The 17,674-nt window shown below is 45.2% G+C and overlaps 1 long non-coding RNA gene across 1 annotated transcript; it reads left to right on the top strand.

The window, feature by feature from the left end:
* The first annotated feature begins 173 nt into the window (after positions 1 to 173).
* On the top strand, positions 174 to 2,288 carry LOC119296841. The gene is made up of 4 exons (XR_005145408.1): positions 174 to 535; positions 1,406 to 1,516; positions 1,711 to 1,768; positions 1,957 to 2,288. It is a non-coding gene; the product is annotated as an uncharacterized LOC119296841 (long non-coding RNA).
* Positions 2,289 to 17,674: the final 15,386 nt, after the last annotated feature.

Genomic DNA, 17,674 nt, shown 5'->3' with positions numbered 1-17,674 from the left:
CTCCTTTACGATCGCATCTGTCTCCGTGAAAAAATCGTCGCCACGCACGCCATCTCGCCGTTCCAGATCCGGATTCGCCGCTAGGAGGACTCGCGTGGCCAACCCATGCCTCCCAGGCTCCTACCCTCACCATCGTTGTCCTCCTCATCCGCATCGTCGTCGCGGTGGCCGCAGTCCTGGTTGTGGACGACGCCGCCCCGCCCCGCCCTCACTCTCTTCTGCACGATAACCTATCCGCCGCAGTTCACCGCTCTTCTCCGGCTCCTCACGCCGCCCTCGTCTCCATTGCGGTGGCACCTCCCTGTACGGCAGAATAGCTAGCGGCGTGCGGGCAGAAGCTGCACGCTTTACTGCTGTGCCGGCAAGTGGGAAGCAAGCACGGGAGGCTCGTGTAGGCGGGTGGCTATGGAGAACGGCCCGCTCAAACCGCCGCCCTCGTTGTCGTCTCCCTTGACCTCCTCATCTTCAAGCCCCACCGCTAGCTCGGCCCTCTAGAGTCATCTCCCTTTTGGTTCAAGCTCGGCTCAGGGAAGAGGTTAGTATCAATTTTCATTGTGCATGCCTGCATCTGCATTAGGCTGTAGCCACTAGGATGTTTCACTATCTAGATTAAAACTAAAAATTGTTCAAGTATGAATTAATGTATTGATCTTGACCTTATTATGTTGCAAACATCTTGTAGATGCACACGAGTTGGTATCATAGTTCTATAACACAAGAGGTATTGTGTTAATTTGGGGAACTATTTACTTCTCTGTTTATAGTTTTAGAATTAGTCCCATGTATCAGAAGCCTTGTTTTTCTAACACTGATGTTTGCTGCTGAGATTTCGGATTGATATGCACTTCAATACTGGAAGCAACAGACGTATCTTTAGAACAATCCATATATATGGCTTGAAACTTGGTCGAAACGGGAAATTCGGGCCCTTACATACGTACAGTTATATGCTGCAATATTTAGGGAGTGTCCATGTTGTTTATATGAGGTTTTGCAATTATGGTTCTGTAGGGCCCTGGATTTTCCATACTCTTTGCAAGTCAAGGATAAGACAATGATCTTGGTTATAAAAACATTAAAGTATAGGTATCGGTGAAGCTTCTAAAAACTGGAGCGTATACACATGCATTCAGAAGTTGTGCTCACAGGCTTTTCTTTAGCTAGAGGAATGTACAGTCTATACTTGCACACTATTTTCATGTTCCCACCTTACACTAGAATTTCAGAAGTTGGTTTATGATTTTACAAATTTACATATGCTCTTACTCGTTAATTGGAGTGCATGATATGTAATATTCCAGTAGATATCACAATGGGCATGGTATTTTCCATGTAGAACAATACAGTTATAGTGAATTTTCCTTTAAGAAGTGTATCATGATTGGGCTCCATGTTTTATTTTCAGATTCAGGACCATGCATGCTTCTGGCACTAATTCAGAAATATAGTATTAATCAAAGATATTCAAGTTTATACAATAAGCTATACATCATCTAAACTCAAGTGGATATGCCAGGTTTGCTTTTTTCCTACACTTTAAACCTTTGTTTTGGCATGTATCAGTCTCATAGTGCTAGACTCAGTGCTTAATGATCAACTAGAACAAAGGTTCTTAGCCTTCTAGATTTATTAAGTCAACATTAATAGGATAATTCCTGCTAGACATGCTAATTGACTGTTACATGCCATACGACAAAATTCTTATGTTAGGGAAAGAGAGAACATTGGATGGAGGAATTATGCAATTAAAGTGGCATGATCATCAAAGGTATTTTTCTTCTTCATCGTGCCATGTGTTATAATATTGTGCAAATCATAATGTCATTTTCGAGGTTTGCAAATAAAATTAACCTGGATATGTCACATCTATTGACTGACTTATTTAATCTTAGTGAGCATAATAGAGTTTACTATGAGGTTAATTCTCTAAAAGCTAATGTTTTGCACGTGCATCAGATAAATTAAATCATGGAAACCCCCAGCTAGCTAGCAGAACTACACACATGAATGACTGTTGATTATAGCCGATGTGACACAATGATGTGAGGAAACCCAAGCATAAGAGAAGTGATATGCAAAATCAGTCCGAAATGACAATCCGACAAAGGCTGCTCCACTGGGTAGCAAATGAAACCTTTCAAGTTTGGCTGTTGCTCCATTTTGTTATATATTCCTTTGTCCAGTTGATTCCTTTTGGTCCTTATTAGAGTTGTGTTTCCAAGAAGCTTATTCGATCAGGATATAAGCAATATGACATTGCCTTTTTTCGTGCAGATTTGGATACATGGTTGTGGAAAATAAATATTTTTTTTTGCTTACTTGTGTTGCCTACCACATTTTGGTTTATGCATTATTTTTACTGCTTGCATGTGGTGCCCAGAGTAACAGGTGGGGCTCTATTTTTCCTGCTACATTCGTTTGGACAACCTCATATTTAAGCATGGATTCAGTTCTGTTTTTTTTCTGAAGTAGCCAATATAGGTCCTCACAAAAGTAAGTAGCAACATCATGTTGGCCTTCATGCCAGTTATCCGAGTACCTGATGTTCACTACTAGGAAAAGGGCTATAGATGGAATGGACACTAATGACGCACCTGTCATGTGGTGCGCCACTACTATATAGCAGTGGCGCACCATGTGACGCATCACCACACATGGTGCGTCACTAGTGCGCCACCACACATGGTGCGTCACTAGTAACAATTTTTTTTATTTTTCCAAACATACTAATGACGCATCACCACACGGTGCACCATTACTAGTTAGCATTAGTAATGGCGCACCGGCCACACAGTGCGCCACTACTGTTTTTTTTTTGCAAAACTACTAATGGCGCACCATAGCATAGTGCGTCATTACTAGTTTAAACTAGTAATGACGCACTGTGCCACGGTGCGTGTAGGATCGAAAGTATGTCTAGAGGGGGGTGATTAGACTATTTGACCAAATAAAAACTTAACATTTTTCCAATTTTAGTTCTTGGCAGATTTTAGCTATTTTAGGACAAGTCAAGCAATCATCACACAATTCAAGAAAGCATGCAAAGAGTATATTGGCAGCGGAAAGTAAAGCATGCAACTTGCAATAATGTAAAGGGAAGAGTTTGGAGAATTCAAACGCAATTGGAGACACGGATGTTTTTCCCGTGGTTCGGATAGGTGGTGCTATCCTACATCCATGTTGATGGAGACTTCAACCCACGAAGGGTAACGGTTGCGCGAGTCCACGGAGGGCTCCACCGACGAAGGGTCCACGAAGAAGCAACCTTGTCTATCCCACCATGGTCATCGCCCACGAAGGACTTGCCTCACTAGCGGTAGATCTTCACGAAGTAGGCGATCTCCTTGCCCTTACAAACTCCTTGGTTCAACTCCACAATCTTGTCGGAGGCTCCCAAGTGACACCTAGCCAATTTAGGAGACACCACTCTCCAAGAAGTAACAAATGGTGTGTTGATGATGAACTCCTTGCTCTTGTGCTTCAAATGATAGTCTCCCCAACACTCAATTCTCTCTCACAGGATTTGGATTTGGTGGAAAGAAGATTTGAGTGGAAAGCAACTTGGGGAAGGCTAGAGATCAAGATTCATGTGGTAGGAATGGAATATCTTGGCCTCAACATATGAGTAGGTGGTTCTCTCTCAGAACATATGAGTTGGAAGTGTAGATGTGTTCTGATGGCTCTCTCCACGAGTGAAGAGGAGGTGGAGGGGTATATATAGTCTCCACACAAAATCCAACTGTTACACACAATTTACCAATCTCGGTGGGACCGAATCAACAAACTCGGTCGGACCGAAATAGTAAACCTAGTGACCGTTAGAGATTTTCGGTGGGACTGACATGCAACTCGGTAGGACTGATATGGTTAGGTTAGGGCATAACGTAATCTCGGTGAGACCGATTACACAAACTTGGTGAGACCGATTTGGTAATAAGCTAACCAGAGGGTTCATTAGGCAAACTCGGTGGGACCGATTCGCTCTTCTCGGTGAGACTGAAATGTTACGAAAAGGAAACAGTGAGTTTACATTGCAATCTCGGTGGGATCGATCCGCTCTTTCGGTGAGACCAAAAAGTTACAAAAAGGAAACAGAGAAATTGCAATCCCATCTCAGTGAGACCGAGATCCCTATCGGTAGAACCGATTTGCTTAGGGTTTGGCAATGGCTATGACAAGTGAAACTCGGTGGCGCCGGGTTGAAAGAATCGGTAGGGCCGAGTTTGGCTTTGGGTTTAGGTCAAATGTGGATATGGGAAAGTAGCTGAGGATTTTGGAGCATATCATTAAGCACATGAAGCAAGAGGCTCATTAAACAACACCTCATCCCTCCTTGATAGTATTGGCTTTTCCTATGGACTCAATGTGATCTTGGACCACTAAAATGTAAAATGAAGAGTCTTGAGCATATGAGCTAGAGCCAATCCTTTGTCCTTAGCATTTTGAGGGTTCCACTTTCACCATCCATGCCATGCCAATCATTGAGCTTTCCTGAAATGATCATCTTGGAATAGCATTAGCTCAATGAGCTATATGTTGTTATGATCATCTTGGAGCGCCGACTAAGGGGCAGTATGCTCCATGATATCCAACAGCGAGCGAGATCAACCCCTGTTAAGCCGTTGGCCATAAAGGCTCGGAGCTTTGACAATTGGGGAGCATATTTGCTTCTCTCCTGGGCAGTCAATCTCTGAGGAAAAGGGTGTGTATTGCTGAGCCACTCCGGACGAAAGCCAGGCAAGGGATTCTCACCAGCAGGGGAGGTGTCTTTGCAGTAGAACCATGTCTGATTCCACTCCTTGGGGTGACTGTGCAGCTTGGCGTGAGGGTATGTGACCTCTTTCCTTTTCTGAATCGCCATGCTACCCAACTCCGTATTAGAGCCATCAGTAAACTCGGTACGGCGGTTTAGATGGAAAAGGTCTCTGAACAATTCCACTGTGGGCTCCTCTTGAAAGAACACCTCATAGAGCACTTGGAAGTGACACATATTTGTAACAGAGTTGGGGCCAGTGTCTTGCGGATGGAGTTGGAAATCGGCTAAGACATCCCGGTAAAATTTAGAACCGGGCGGTTTAAAGCCCCGGGCTAAGTGATCTACGAAAACAACAACCTCTCCTTCTCGAGGTGTGGGAGGGCATTCTTTGCCAGGAGCCCTCCAATGGATGGTATCTTTGCTGCCCAAAGCGCCAATCAGGACTAAATCGTCCAGTTGATCCTCTGTGACGCGAGAAGGAACCCAATTGCACTCATATACTTGCTTGTCCATGATGGAATCTACAAGGTAGAAGATCCCGGTTCAAAAATGCATTTGATCAAGGTACGATTGGTATATGCACTGGTAAACCGAAGATAGAACTATCTGAACCGGAGTTTCATGAAGCAACCAACATCTGGCGGTTCAACAAGGGGACTAATGGCATATACCGGTTTGGAAAATTTTCTATAAGGTTAAACCGCCTGATATAAGCATTAAAAATCTGAGATTGCGGATGGACAGGTACGCAGAAACAGGTTTCACAAGAGTTCTTTACAGCATTGGATCTGAAGCAAGTTCAGGAAAAAGATAAATACTTAGAGGTTCAAGGGAGCAGTACCGAACCAATGAGCAAAACGTTCATATAGATCTATGGTTTGAGATGCATAAGTGAAGGCGAAAGGTCAAACAACTATCATTGCACAGAGTAAAGACTTGCAGATTCATCAAAAGATCTATCGTATGAGCAAGAGACAGACGATGAACACTAAAGAACTATGAAACCCTAGGCCAGATCTGCGGGGGAAAGGATAGAAGATTTACCGGAGCTGAGGAAGATGCGGAAGGTTGCCGCAGTGTTCTGGTGCGCTCAGGTTGATGCAGCGGCCAAGGATGAGGCAGAGGTCGACGGCGGCGGCGGAGCTCCGAGGCTGGCGACGCGAGGAAGACGAAGAAGGCACGGAAGGAGAAAAGAAATGACCCTTCGGTCCTATTTATAAGGCGAAAGAACATAAGTCAGGCACGACAATCAAAGGGCCACAAAACGGAGCTGTCGCCTCGATTTCCGCTGATCTATTAAACAAAGAAACATAATGGATAGATTCGTTATGACAGGTGACGTCACTCCGGCTTACAGCGATCAGAGAAGATGACATCATGGCGGTTTACCAATTTATAAGAAGATGTTGAAGGTGAAGTTTTTATAAAAGGATTGACATGAACCCGTTCAAATCAATCTAGGGCCTAATGTTGGGGATATTACTACTGGGCGTAAACCGGCCTATCTGGGCCGGGTTAACCTTGTCAGTAGTTAAGTATGTTAAAGCCCAAGAAGACAGAGGAGGGCTCAAGGCCCATGGTCGGTTCAAGGCCTGTAGCCGTAAACTGACGTTAGTAGTTAACCTATATTGTAAGTTAGGAATAAGTAGAGACCAAATCGGACATATCTATGAGCCGGTATTGGGATTCCTAAGCCGACGGGAGTCAACCGTGTATATAAGGGGACGACCCGGCGGCGGTTCAAGGACGACAGACAACAGCTCGAGACATAGGTGAAGCTTGTTTGCTCCCTAGTCATCGAAACCCCATCAATTCCATCACAACTAGACGTAGGCTTTTACCTTCACCGAAGGGGCCGAACTAGTATAAACTCTCTTGCGTCCTTGTGTTTGCTTTAACCCCTTCAAGCTAACCCGTCGCGATGTCTCCACGACTAAGTCCTTTCTCTAGGACATCTGCCGTGACAAAACCACGACAGGTACCGTGAATCCTCAAAACCGGGGGGCTGCTGCATATATACTTCCTCAGACAGAAAACCATGAAGGAAGTCATTACTCACATCAATCTGATGAAGACACCAACCGCGAGAGACAGCAAGGGAAAGCACCAGGCGAACGGTGACTGGTTTAACCACAGGACTGAAAGTATCATGATAATCTATACCGTACTGCTGTGTGAAATCTCGAGCCACTAGCCTCGCCTTGTATTTATCAACAGAACCATCGGGACGGAACTTCATTTTGAAGATCCATTTGCTGCCAACAATGTTAGTGCCAGGTGGACGTGGTACCAATATCCATGTTTTGTTAGCCTGAAGTGCCTCGAACTCAACCTCCATAGCAGCACGCCAAGCTGGCTCAGAGAGAGCGGTGCGATGAGATGCTGGCTCCACCATAAACGCCCAACGACGATAGGGATCATATCGAACCGTGCCATCCCGATACACCTTGGGACGGGAAATATCATTGCGCCGTCGCGTGATGATGACCCGTGTTGGTTCAACAGCGGGAGGCGCTGCAGGCGGCGACGCGGGTGGTGAAGAGGACATCGATGAGTGCGACGAAGTGGACCCTTCACGGGCCGAAGACGTGGGCGGGGACGGGCCAGGTGAAGACCCGTCACGAGCTGGGGAGGCAGATGACCGCTCGGGCGATGGAGAGCGAGACTACGGGCCGTGGTCAACGGCCGGGACCGGCGTGTCGGCCTGGGCGGGGTCGGCACTAGGAGCGGCACGAGAGGCCGACCCGGGCGAGCGGGGCGTGCCTGCATGCGAGCGGGGCTTGGGCATGCCGATCGAGGCATACAGAGGCGGTGCCGGCCCGGGAGTGGCCTGCGTGCCTGCATGCAAGCCGGGCCCTGGCGTGCCGTCCGAGGCATGCAGAGGCGGTGACGCCGATGAAGCAGGGACGTCGAGCGGCGGGGTTGACGCTGCGGGAACCTGCATAGGAGAACTAACAACAACACCAGGTGCATTAGCCGGTACCAAGGTAATGTCATAATTACGCGTGTCGGTACTCTGAGTAACTGGCTCATCTGACGGAAACGACACGGGAAGGAGTTTGCAGACATCAACAGTGGCACCGGGAGTGGCAAAGGGAAACACTGTCTCGTCGAACACGATGTCACGGGAGATGTAAATACGACCAGTGGTGCGATCAAGGCACTTGTAGCCTTTATGCATGGGATTATAACCAAGAAACACACACATCCTAGAGCGAAACTCGAGTTTACGTGGATTATACTTACGCAAACTAGGCCAACACGCACAACCAAAGGTGCAGAGAAAAGAATACTCAGGAAGCATGTTGAGGAGGCGAAACACGGGTGTTGCATTGTTAATAATAGGCGTAGGCATCCTGTTGATGAGATAGCAAGCAGTAAGAAACGCCTCGTCCCAAAACCGAAGAGGTAGCGAGGAGTGCGCAAGAGAGCTAGACCCGTCTCAACGAGATGACAGTGCTTGCATTCAGCTATACCATTTTGTTGGGAGGTATGTGGACAAGACACACGATGAGCAATGCCGGTGTGCTGAAAATAAGCATGGAGACGGTGATACTCACCCCCCCCCCCCAGTCTGACTGAACAGAACGAACCTTAGCATTCAAGAGACGCTCAACATGGTTTTGAAAAGTGTAAAAAATGCTCTCAACATCAGATTTATGCTTGATCAAGTATATCTAGCAGTAACGACTATAGTCATCAATGAAGCTGACATAGTACTTAAAACCCCCGGAAGATGGCAAAGCAGGCCCCCAAACATCGGTATGAATAAGCTCAAGTGGTGATGTAGAAACACGAGTAGAATAATTATATGGTAACTGATGACTCTTAGCACGTTGGCAAGCATCACACACAGAAGACTCAATGTTTGGAGAGCAAAACAATTTATTTGAGGTAACAATGGTATGAACTATTTTATTCGAAGGATGACCAAGACGACGATGCCACTGCTCGGTAGTCAGCCTAACGCCAGAAGACGCATGACGTCCAGAAGTGACTGTGCGGCTGAACAGAAGAGGGTAGAGACCGCCATGACTCCTACCGCGAAGAAGGATTTTCTTCGTGAGCTTGTCCTTGACATAGAAAAAGAATTTATGAAATTCAACAAAGATTTTATTGTCAGAGACAAGGCGATAGACGGAGAGAAAATTAGTGCTAAGTTCAGGAACGAGAAGAATATTTTTGAGTTCAATTGGGGTGGATGAACCAGGTAAACGAGAGTGGACAACATGCGTAATAGACAAACCTGCACCGTTGGAGACTTGCACTTGATCCGTGCCGGTGTAGCGCTCCTAGATGTTCATCTGGCTCATGTTGTTCGTGAGATGATCCATGGCGCCGGTGTCGAAGAGCCAAGGTTGACTTCGGGTAGGTTGGTAAGAGGCAGAATTGCCAGCACGATTTTCGTCATACTGAAACGCGTGGTTGTAGCGTTGTTTGCACTCGAGAGCCTCATGCCCCCAGTACCGGCAAACTTGATAGTGGGGCCGCTCACGCCGGTTGTTGCGCCTTCCACTGCCGTTGCCCTGTCCTCCTTCGTCGTTGCCACCACCACCACCACCACCACCACCACCACCTTGGTTGGAGCGGTTGTTACCGCGGGAGGCCTGCTGGCCGCCGTTGTACTGGCCGCCTCCTTGTGGGCCAGTGGGACGACCCCCGGAGCGGCCGTCGTTGGTGTCGGCGAAGGTGCACCCCCCCCCTACACGGTCGTCTCCTTGCCGCGCCACGACATTAGTGGAGGTGGAGAACTCGGGGGCGAAGGTGTTCTGCTCCTCGAGGGACTCGCAGGAGAGAAGCATGGAATAAAAGTCCGACAGGCTGAGGTTGTCAGCGCCGGCGGCAGCCAACATCGTGAGAGAGTGCTGGAGGGACTTGTACTGAGGCCCGAGACCGACAACGATGTAGTCGATCACCTCAGCATCGGAGAGAGGCGACCTACCTAGGCCATGGCATCCGCAAAACCCTTAATCTTGTGAAAGTAGGCGGCGGCGGTGAGGTTGTTCTTCTTCAGCGTCAAGAGTTGATGCCGCATCTGGCGCACCCCTGCCCTGTTCTGCGCCGAGAACATGGACTCGAGGCACACCCACACAGAAGACGCGATGGTGCGGCCGATGACATGGACGAGGATCTCCTCCATCATGGAGCCGACGAGGATGCTAAGAACACATTGATCTGTGTAGAACCACAAGGCGTACTCGGGATTGGGCTTGGTCACGGCCTTGGCACCGTCTCCTTCGGTGATCGTGGCCGGAGGCGCTCCGTGGGAGCCGTCGAGGAAGCCGTACCAGCCCTGGCTGGCGATGCTGGGAACGACCTGCATCTTCCAGAGAAGAAAATTGGTGTGATCTAGACGCACCGTGATGGTGTTGATTGGCTGGCCGGTAGGGGCGGAAACGATGGCGCCGGCAGGGATAGATGATGCGGAGGCACTACTAGGGAAAAGGCTACTAGTAGCGCGGGTAAATTGGCTACTAGTAGCGCGGGTACCCATGCTACTAGTATCGCGCTACAGCTAAAAGTTAGTAGTAGCGTGGGTGGCACCCGCGCTACTACTAAAAAGTTAGTAGTAGCGTGTGCTGCCCGCGCTACTACTATCCTAAATACTAGTAGCGAGTTGCTGTTCCCCCACGCTACTGCTAACTAATTATGAATTAAAAAAATAAAAGTTAGATGCAGTTGCTTCCATCAGACACACGTCCAATAGAGAATAAGCTCGGGTCATAGAACCATCTTTAACATTTGCAGCATTCATGGATACAATAGTGAACATTTGAACAGGAAGAAATCACGAAATCCCATATCATACGCACACAACTATCATTGAAAGGTGGGGACCTTTCCCTAGCATTCCACCAACCTAAACAGCCCACTTCTCTAGATGTATCTACCAAGACTCGGAGTTTAGACGCAGGTGGACCTCCCTCGGAACATGGTGTCGAGGTCCTCCTCCTCGACGACCTCCGGCGTCGAGATTACCTGGATGATCATCTATGCGACGCGGTCGCCGGTCATAACGGCGAAGTCTGCCTCCAAGTCGTTGAAGAGCACACTGCCCACCGGGCTGCGGTAGTCCGCGTCAATCAACCCTGCGCCCATGTCGGGAAAGTGAAAACTTGTTAGTTAGAGTCCACATCCAAATCTAGTAGGGTATTTTATTTCTTTTTAGCACATGCACATGAATCAATAGTGACAGCCAGAGTAACAGTACATTAAAAACTAGCATACAGTTCAGAGTTGGAAACTACAGCGACTAAAATTAACATGGATTGTACTAGGCATCTAGTCCAAGAAATCAGAGCACTAGCTAGTTGTTCCATGAAACGATCACACGGTACAAGAGATATGATTCGTATCCTCTGTGAGTGCGCACTCTACTCACAGCCAGCCTTAGCGACACGTTGGATCCTGCAAAACATTGAATTCATTGTTCTGGTGGCAAGGCATAAGCCTGTTCAAATTACCAAGGCGTGCATATATGAATTGTACTACACATGAAGTATATGCAGAATTCTGAAGCACTCTGTTCTCAGGATCACGAGGTGCTACCTGTTTGTGGCTCTCAGCCTCATTGGCATGTTGGCGTCCGGTCCGCCGAGACTGCCGATCGTTGCCCCGTACTCCATCCGTTCGGAATTACTTGTCGCGGAAATGGATGTATCTAGACGTATTTTAGTTCTAGATACATTCAGTTCTGAGACAAGTAATTCCGAATGGAGGGAGTACGTCCTAGTGGCCAACAGGGTTGACGGCGCCCAGTGCTCAACTTGGACGGAGGAGTTGTTGCGCCTAGGAGGTTCCTCGCCTGTATGGTTCATCTTGTTGAGCTGCCAAAATACACACACAAAATCATGTCGGAGCAAATCGCCATAAACATTTTTACAAAACTTCTTGCCAAATCCCCGTGTAGTGAATTTGCTATATAATTTAATGTTGAACTTTTTCTAATACACACTGAACTTGCATACAACATATTCATAATATCACTTCTCCTAACTGCACTATGATCTATCCATTCAAGAGAGTTTGAACTTGCTAGCATCATCTCCTAACTGCGTCCATCTCATTATCTTTTACAAAACAATTCTCAATATGGAGCAAATAACAACAGGAAGGAGGCCACCACCATGCACATACAACATCAGCATGCAAGCTAGGGGCACAAACATACAGTAGCAAGCATGAATTTTGTAGACTATGGGAATTAAAGATACATCAGTAAGTTGGTAGTACACATGACACATAGAAATAGTGAGTAGGAGTACATGGTTTTGAAGTAGTATCTATAGTAATTTGCTACCTTACTTTCAGGTCACACACTCACAATACAGTAACTGTAAACTACTTCCAAGCTACCAAATTGAAAGGTTACAACGACGATACCGTATGCTTGATGAATTGTATGGTTGAAACAGAGAAAACTCAAAGAATAGGAATACACGACCAACCTTGCCATTGATGATAGACTTGCTTCTCGTGCATTCCTCCTTTGATTTGTCGGATTTTGAGCAGCAAATGATCGGACTTCCCACTTAAACATACATAAGAAAACATTTTCAACACCTAATTCACTAGAGATGACTCACCAAGGTAACCATGTCCCCCTAAGCAACTGATGAACAATGAATAATTTTGCATATCTGAAGAACAAAATTTGTATGGTGGTAACACCAAAGCGCCGCCGGTTCAAATCATGCATATGTGTTTCATATGCAGCAATTCAAATTGAGCCAAAACACAGGTTTGGTAATAGTACAACATTAGTATGGCTACAGCCAAACAAGTTTATCTGCAGTTCAGTAACAACACAAGATAAGTTAAGCTACAACACGGATCAAGAAAATACACTGAATTGCTAATTTTTAAAGGAGTTTGAACTACTGTTTTTGTTAAATAGAACTTATTTGCAAAAAGAAATATTGATTATTAGTTGAGATGAGCACATCTGCAGAATCTGGAGCGAGCTAGGTGGGGTGCCTACAACAATGCTTACGCCTTTGTGTGGCTGTGGTTGTGCTGCTAATTAACTGAAACTAGAGGATTCATGGAAGAACACAGAAGAGGGGCACAGGAAGAAAGTGAAATAGCCACGGGGACGGGGGTGCTTACCCAAGCTAGGATCTGTTGAGGCGGAGGTCCTTGGTCCAGCACCGCACCGGAGTAGGCGGCGGCGAACTCGACCACGTGCGTGCCATGGTGGTCGTCCTCGTCCATGGAGGAGGGCTGTTACTACACCGAACCGAAGAAATAAGTGAGGGGGTTGGGACAGAAGAAAGAAGGGGAGAGGAGATGGCATGAATCAAGGGGAGAGGAGATCGCTGATAACCCACAAGTATAGGGGATTGCAACAGTTTTCAATAAGTAAGAGTGCCGAACCCAACGAGGAGCTAAAGGTAAAACAAATATTCCTTCAAGTTCTATCAACCACCGATACAACTCTACGCACGCTTGACGTTCGCTTTACCTAGAACAAGTATGAAACTAGAGGTACTTTGTAGGTGTTGTTGGATAGGTTCGCAAGATAATAAAGAGCAAGTAAATAAAAGGTAGGGGCTGTTTAGGTTAAGAACCAATAAAGTAATTATAGCAAGTGTGGAAAAGCGGTGGTAGGAGTTGTGAAATTGCCCCTAAGCAATTGACTACTTTACTAGACCGATAGCAAGTATTATGTGGGAGAGGCCACTGCTAGCATGTCATCCCTGACTTGGAATTCTATGCACTTATGATTGGAACTATTAGCAAGCATCTGCAACTACTAATGTTCATTAAGGTAAAATCCAACCATAGCATTAAGATATATTGGTCCCCCTTCAATCTCGTATGCATCAATTTCTATGCTAGATTGAAGCTGCTGTCACTCTTGCCCTCCAATACATAGTCCTATCAACATACAACTAACCCTATGGTGTGATCCACGCGCGCAATCATATGATGGGCACCAAAGGACAACAACATAACCACAAGCAAATTAAATCAATCATAGCAATTCATCAACCACCAATAGGACGACGAAAATCTACTCAGACATCATAGGATGGCAACACATCATTGGATAATAATATGAAGCATAAAGCACCATATTCAAGTAGAGGGTACATCGGGTTGCGGGAGAGTGGACCGCTGTAGATAGAGGGGGGGAGGTGATGGAGATGTTGGTGAAGATGGCGGAGGTGTTGGTGTAGATCGCGGTGATGATGATGGCCCCCGGTGGCACTTCGGTGCCACCGGAAGCGAGGGGGAGAGAGCCCCCCTCCTTCTTCTTCTTCCTTGACCTCCTCCCTAGATGGGAGAAGAGTTTCCCCTCTGGTCCATGGCCTCCATGGCACAGGAGGGGCGAGAGCCCCTCCGGATTGGATCTGTCTCTCTGCCTCTCTCTGTTTCTGCGTTCTCCGATTCTTCCCTTTCACCGTTTCTTATATTCCTGGAGATCCGTAACTACGATTGGGCTGAAATTTTGACACGATCTCTATCCAGAAATTAGCTTTCTTGCGGTGAAAGAAGGGCATCAACCGCCTTACGGGGTGGTCACGAGGGTCAGGGGCGCGCCTGACACCCAGGGGCGCGCCCCCTACCTCGTGCCCCCCTCGGACACCGTCTCGCGTTGATTTTACTTCCCAAAAATCATAAATATTCCAAAATAATTCTCCGTCCGTTTTTATCCCGTTTGGGCTCCGTTTGATATTGGATTTCTGCGAAACAAAAAACATGCAACAGACAGGAACTGGCACTGAGCACTGGATCAATATATTAGTCCCAAAAATAGTATAAAAAGTTGCCAAAAGTATATGAAAGTTGTAGAATATTGGCATGGAACAATCAAAAATTATAGATATGACGGAGACGTATCAGCATCCCCAAGCTTAATTCCTGCTCGTTCTCGAGTAGGTAAATGATAAAAAAGATAATTTTTGATGTGGAATGCTACCTAGCATAATCTTGATCATATGTCTAATCATGGCATGAATATTAAGACACGAGTGATTCAAAGCAATAGTCTATCATTTGACATAAAAACAATAATACTTCAAGCCTATTAATAAAGCAATCATGTCTTTTCAAAATAACATGGCCAAAGAAAGTTATCCCTACAAAATCATATAGTCTGGCTATGCTCCATCTTCACCACACAAAGCATTCACATCATGCACAACCCCGATGACAAGCCAAGCAATTGTTTCATACTTTGACGTTTCTCAAACCTTTTCAACTTTCACGCAATACATGAGCGTGAGCCATGGACATAGCACTATAGGTGGAATAGAATATGATGGTGGGGGTTATATGGAGAAGACAAAAAAGGAGAAATTTTCACATCAACTAGGCGTACCAACGGGCTATGGAGATGCCCATTAATAGATATCAATGTGAGGAGTAGGGATTGCCATGCAACGGATGCACTAGAGCTATAAGTATATGAAAGCTCAAACTAAAACTAAGTGGGTGTGCATCCAACTTGCTTGCTCATGAAGACCTAGGGCATTTGAGGAAGCCCATCGTTGGAAGCCAAGTTCTATAATGAAAATTCCCACTAGTATATGAAAGTGATAACTCAAGAGACTCTCTATATGAAGAACATGGGTGCTACTTTGAAGCACAAGTGTGGTAAAAGGATAGTTACATTGCCCCTTCTCTCCTTTTCTCTCCTTTTTTTGTTCTCTTTTTTTTGGGCCTTCTCTTTTTTTGGCCTTTCTCTTTTTTGTATTTTTTTTCGTCCAGAGTCTCATCCCGACTTGTGGGGGAATCATAGTCTCCATCATCCTTTCCTCACTGGGGCAATGATCTAATAATGATGATCATCACACTTTTATTTACTTACAACTCGATATCTAGAACAAAGATATGACTCTATATGAATGCCTCCGGCGGTGTACCGGGATGTGCAATGATCTAGCGTAGCAATGACATCAAAAAACGGACAAGCCATGAAAACATCATGCTAGCTATCTTACGATCATGCAAAGCAATATGACAATAAATGCTCAAGTCATGTATATGATGATGATGATGAAAGTTGCATGGCAATATATCTCGGAATAGCTATGGAAATGCCATGATAGGTAGGTATGGTGGCTGTTTTGAGGAAGGTATATGGTGGGTTTATGGTACCGGCGAAAGTTGCGCAGTACTAGAGAGGCTAGCAATGGTGGGAGGGTGAGAGTGCGTATAATCCATGGACTCAACGTTAGCCATAAAGAACTCACATACTTATTGCAAAAATCTATTAGTCATCGAAACAAAGTACTACGCGCATGCTCCTAGGGGGATAGATTGGTAGAAAAAGACCATCGCTCGTCCCCAACCGCCACTCATAAGGAGGACAATCAATAAACACCTCATGCTCCGACTTTGTTACATAACGGTTCACCATACGTGCATGCTACGGGACTTGCAAACCTCAACACAAGTACTTCTCAATTTCACAATTACTCGACTAGCATGACTCTAATATCACCGCCTTTATATCTCAAAACTATTGCAAGAAATCAAACATATCATATTCAGCGATCTACAAGTTTATGTACGATTTTATGACTAACCATGTGAATGACCAATTCCTGTCATCTCTCTAAATAGATATAAGTGAAGCAAGAGAGTTTAGTTCTTTCTACAAAACATGTGCCCGTGCTCTAACAAATATAAGTGAAGCAAAAGAGCATTCTACAAATGGCGGTTGTCTAAGTGAAGAGAAACAGGCAATCGAAACTTCAAATGATATAAGTGAAGCACATGAAGCATTCTATAAAGCCATACTCAAAAGATATAAGTGAAGTGCAATGAGCATTCTATAAATCAACCAAGGACTATCTCATACCAGCATGGTGCATAAAAATAAAAATAAAAACCTAAATGCAAAAGACGCTCCAAGACTTGCACATATCGCATGAACGAAACGAATCCGAAAACATACCGATATTTGTTGAAGAAAGAGGGGATGCCTCCCCAGAATCCCCAAGCTTAGACGCTTGAGTCTCCTTGAATATTTACTTGGGGTGCCTCGGGCATCCCCAAGCTTGAGCTCTTGCCTCTCTTCCTTCTTCTCACATCGAGACCTTCTCAATTATCGAACACTTCATCCACACAAAACTTCAACAGAAAACTCGGTAAGATCCGTTAGTATAATAAAGCAAATCACTACTCTAGATACTGTTGCAAACTAATTCATATTTTGTTTTTGCATTGTGTCTACTGTAATATAACTTTTTCATTGCTTAATCCACTAATATGAATCGATAGTTTCATCAAAACAAGCAAACTATGCATCAAAAATAGAATCTGTCTAAAACAGAACAGTCTGTAATAATTTGAACATTCACCATACTTTTGATACTTGAAAATTCTACCAAAATTAGTAAAAATAAAAAATTTGCTTAGGAAGACAGTGCAAAAAGAATCAGAACCATTTGACGTTTCAGCTAAAAATGTAAAATCACACACTACAGCCAAAGTTTCTGTCCTGCACCGTACAAACCATCAAGCAAATGTAAACATCCTAAAGGCAAACCTTGTCACATTATTTTTATAATACAATGGAATTGTACAAGGGGATAATTATTTTTATTGAAAAGTTTCTGTAATCAAGATTCACAAAGTTGCCGTGAGCATGAACAAAGTTCATGGAGCTCTCCCACTTCAACAATGCTTGTCTTTCTCACTTCCGCTTTCCTTTCCCCTATTTATTTTTGTTGTTTTAAAACTATATGAAAGCACTCGACAGAAATAAATGACTCTCTAAAACTTCCGGGTTGTCTCCCTGGCAGCGCTTTCTTTAAAGCCATTAAGCTAGGCATATAGTGCTCAAGTAGTGAATCCACCCGGATCCCAAGGTATATCAAAGCCAATTTTAATTAACAATGATTTGTAATTTAGTAGTGAGAACAAAGCAACATATATCAAGCAATGACGAAGTCTAACTCTCTT

Source organism: Triticum dicoccoides, chromosome 5A (assembly GCF_002162155.2).
Source record: "Triticum dicoccoides isolate Atlit2015 ecotype Zavitan chromosome 5A, WEW_v2.0, whole genome shotgun sequence".
Classification (NCBI taxonomy): domain Eukaryota; kingdom Viridiplantae; phylum Streptophyta; class Magnoliopsida; order Poales; family Poaceae; genus Triticum; species Triticum dicoccoides.
Note: the sequence above shows the minus strand (reverse complement) of the source record. Positions and strands in the feature narration are given on the sequence as shown.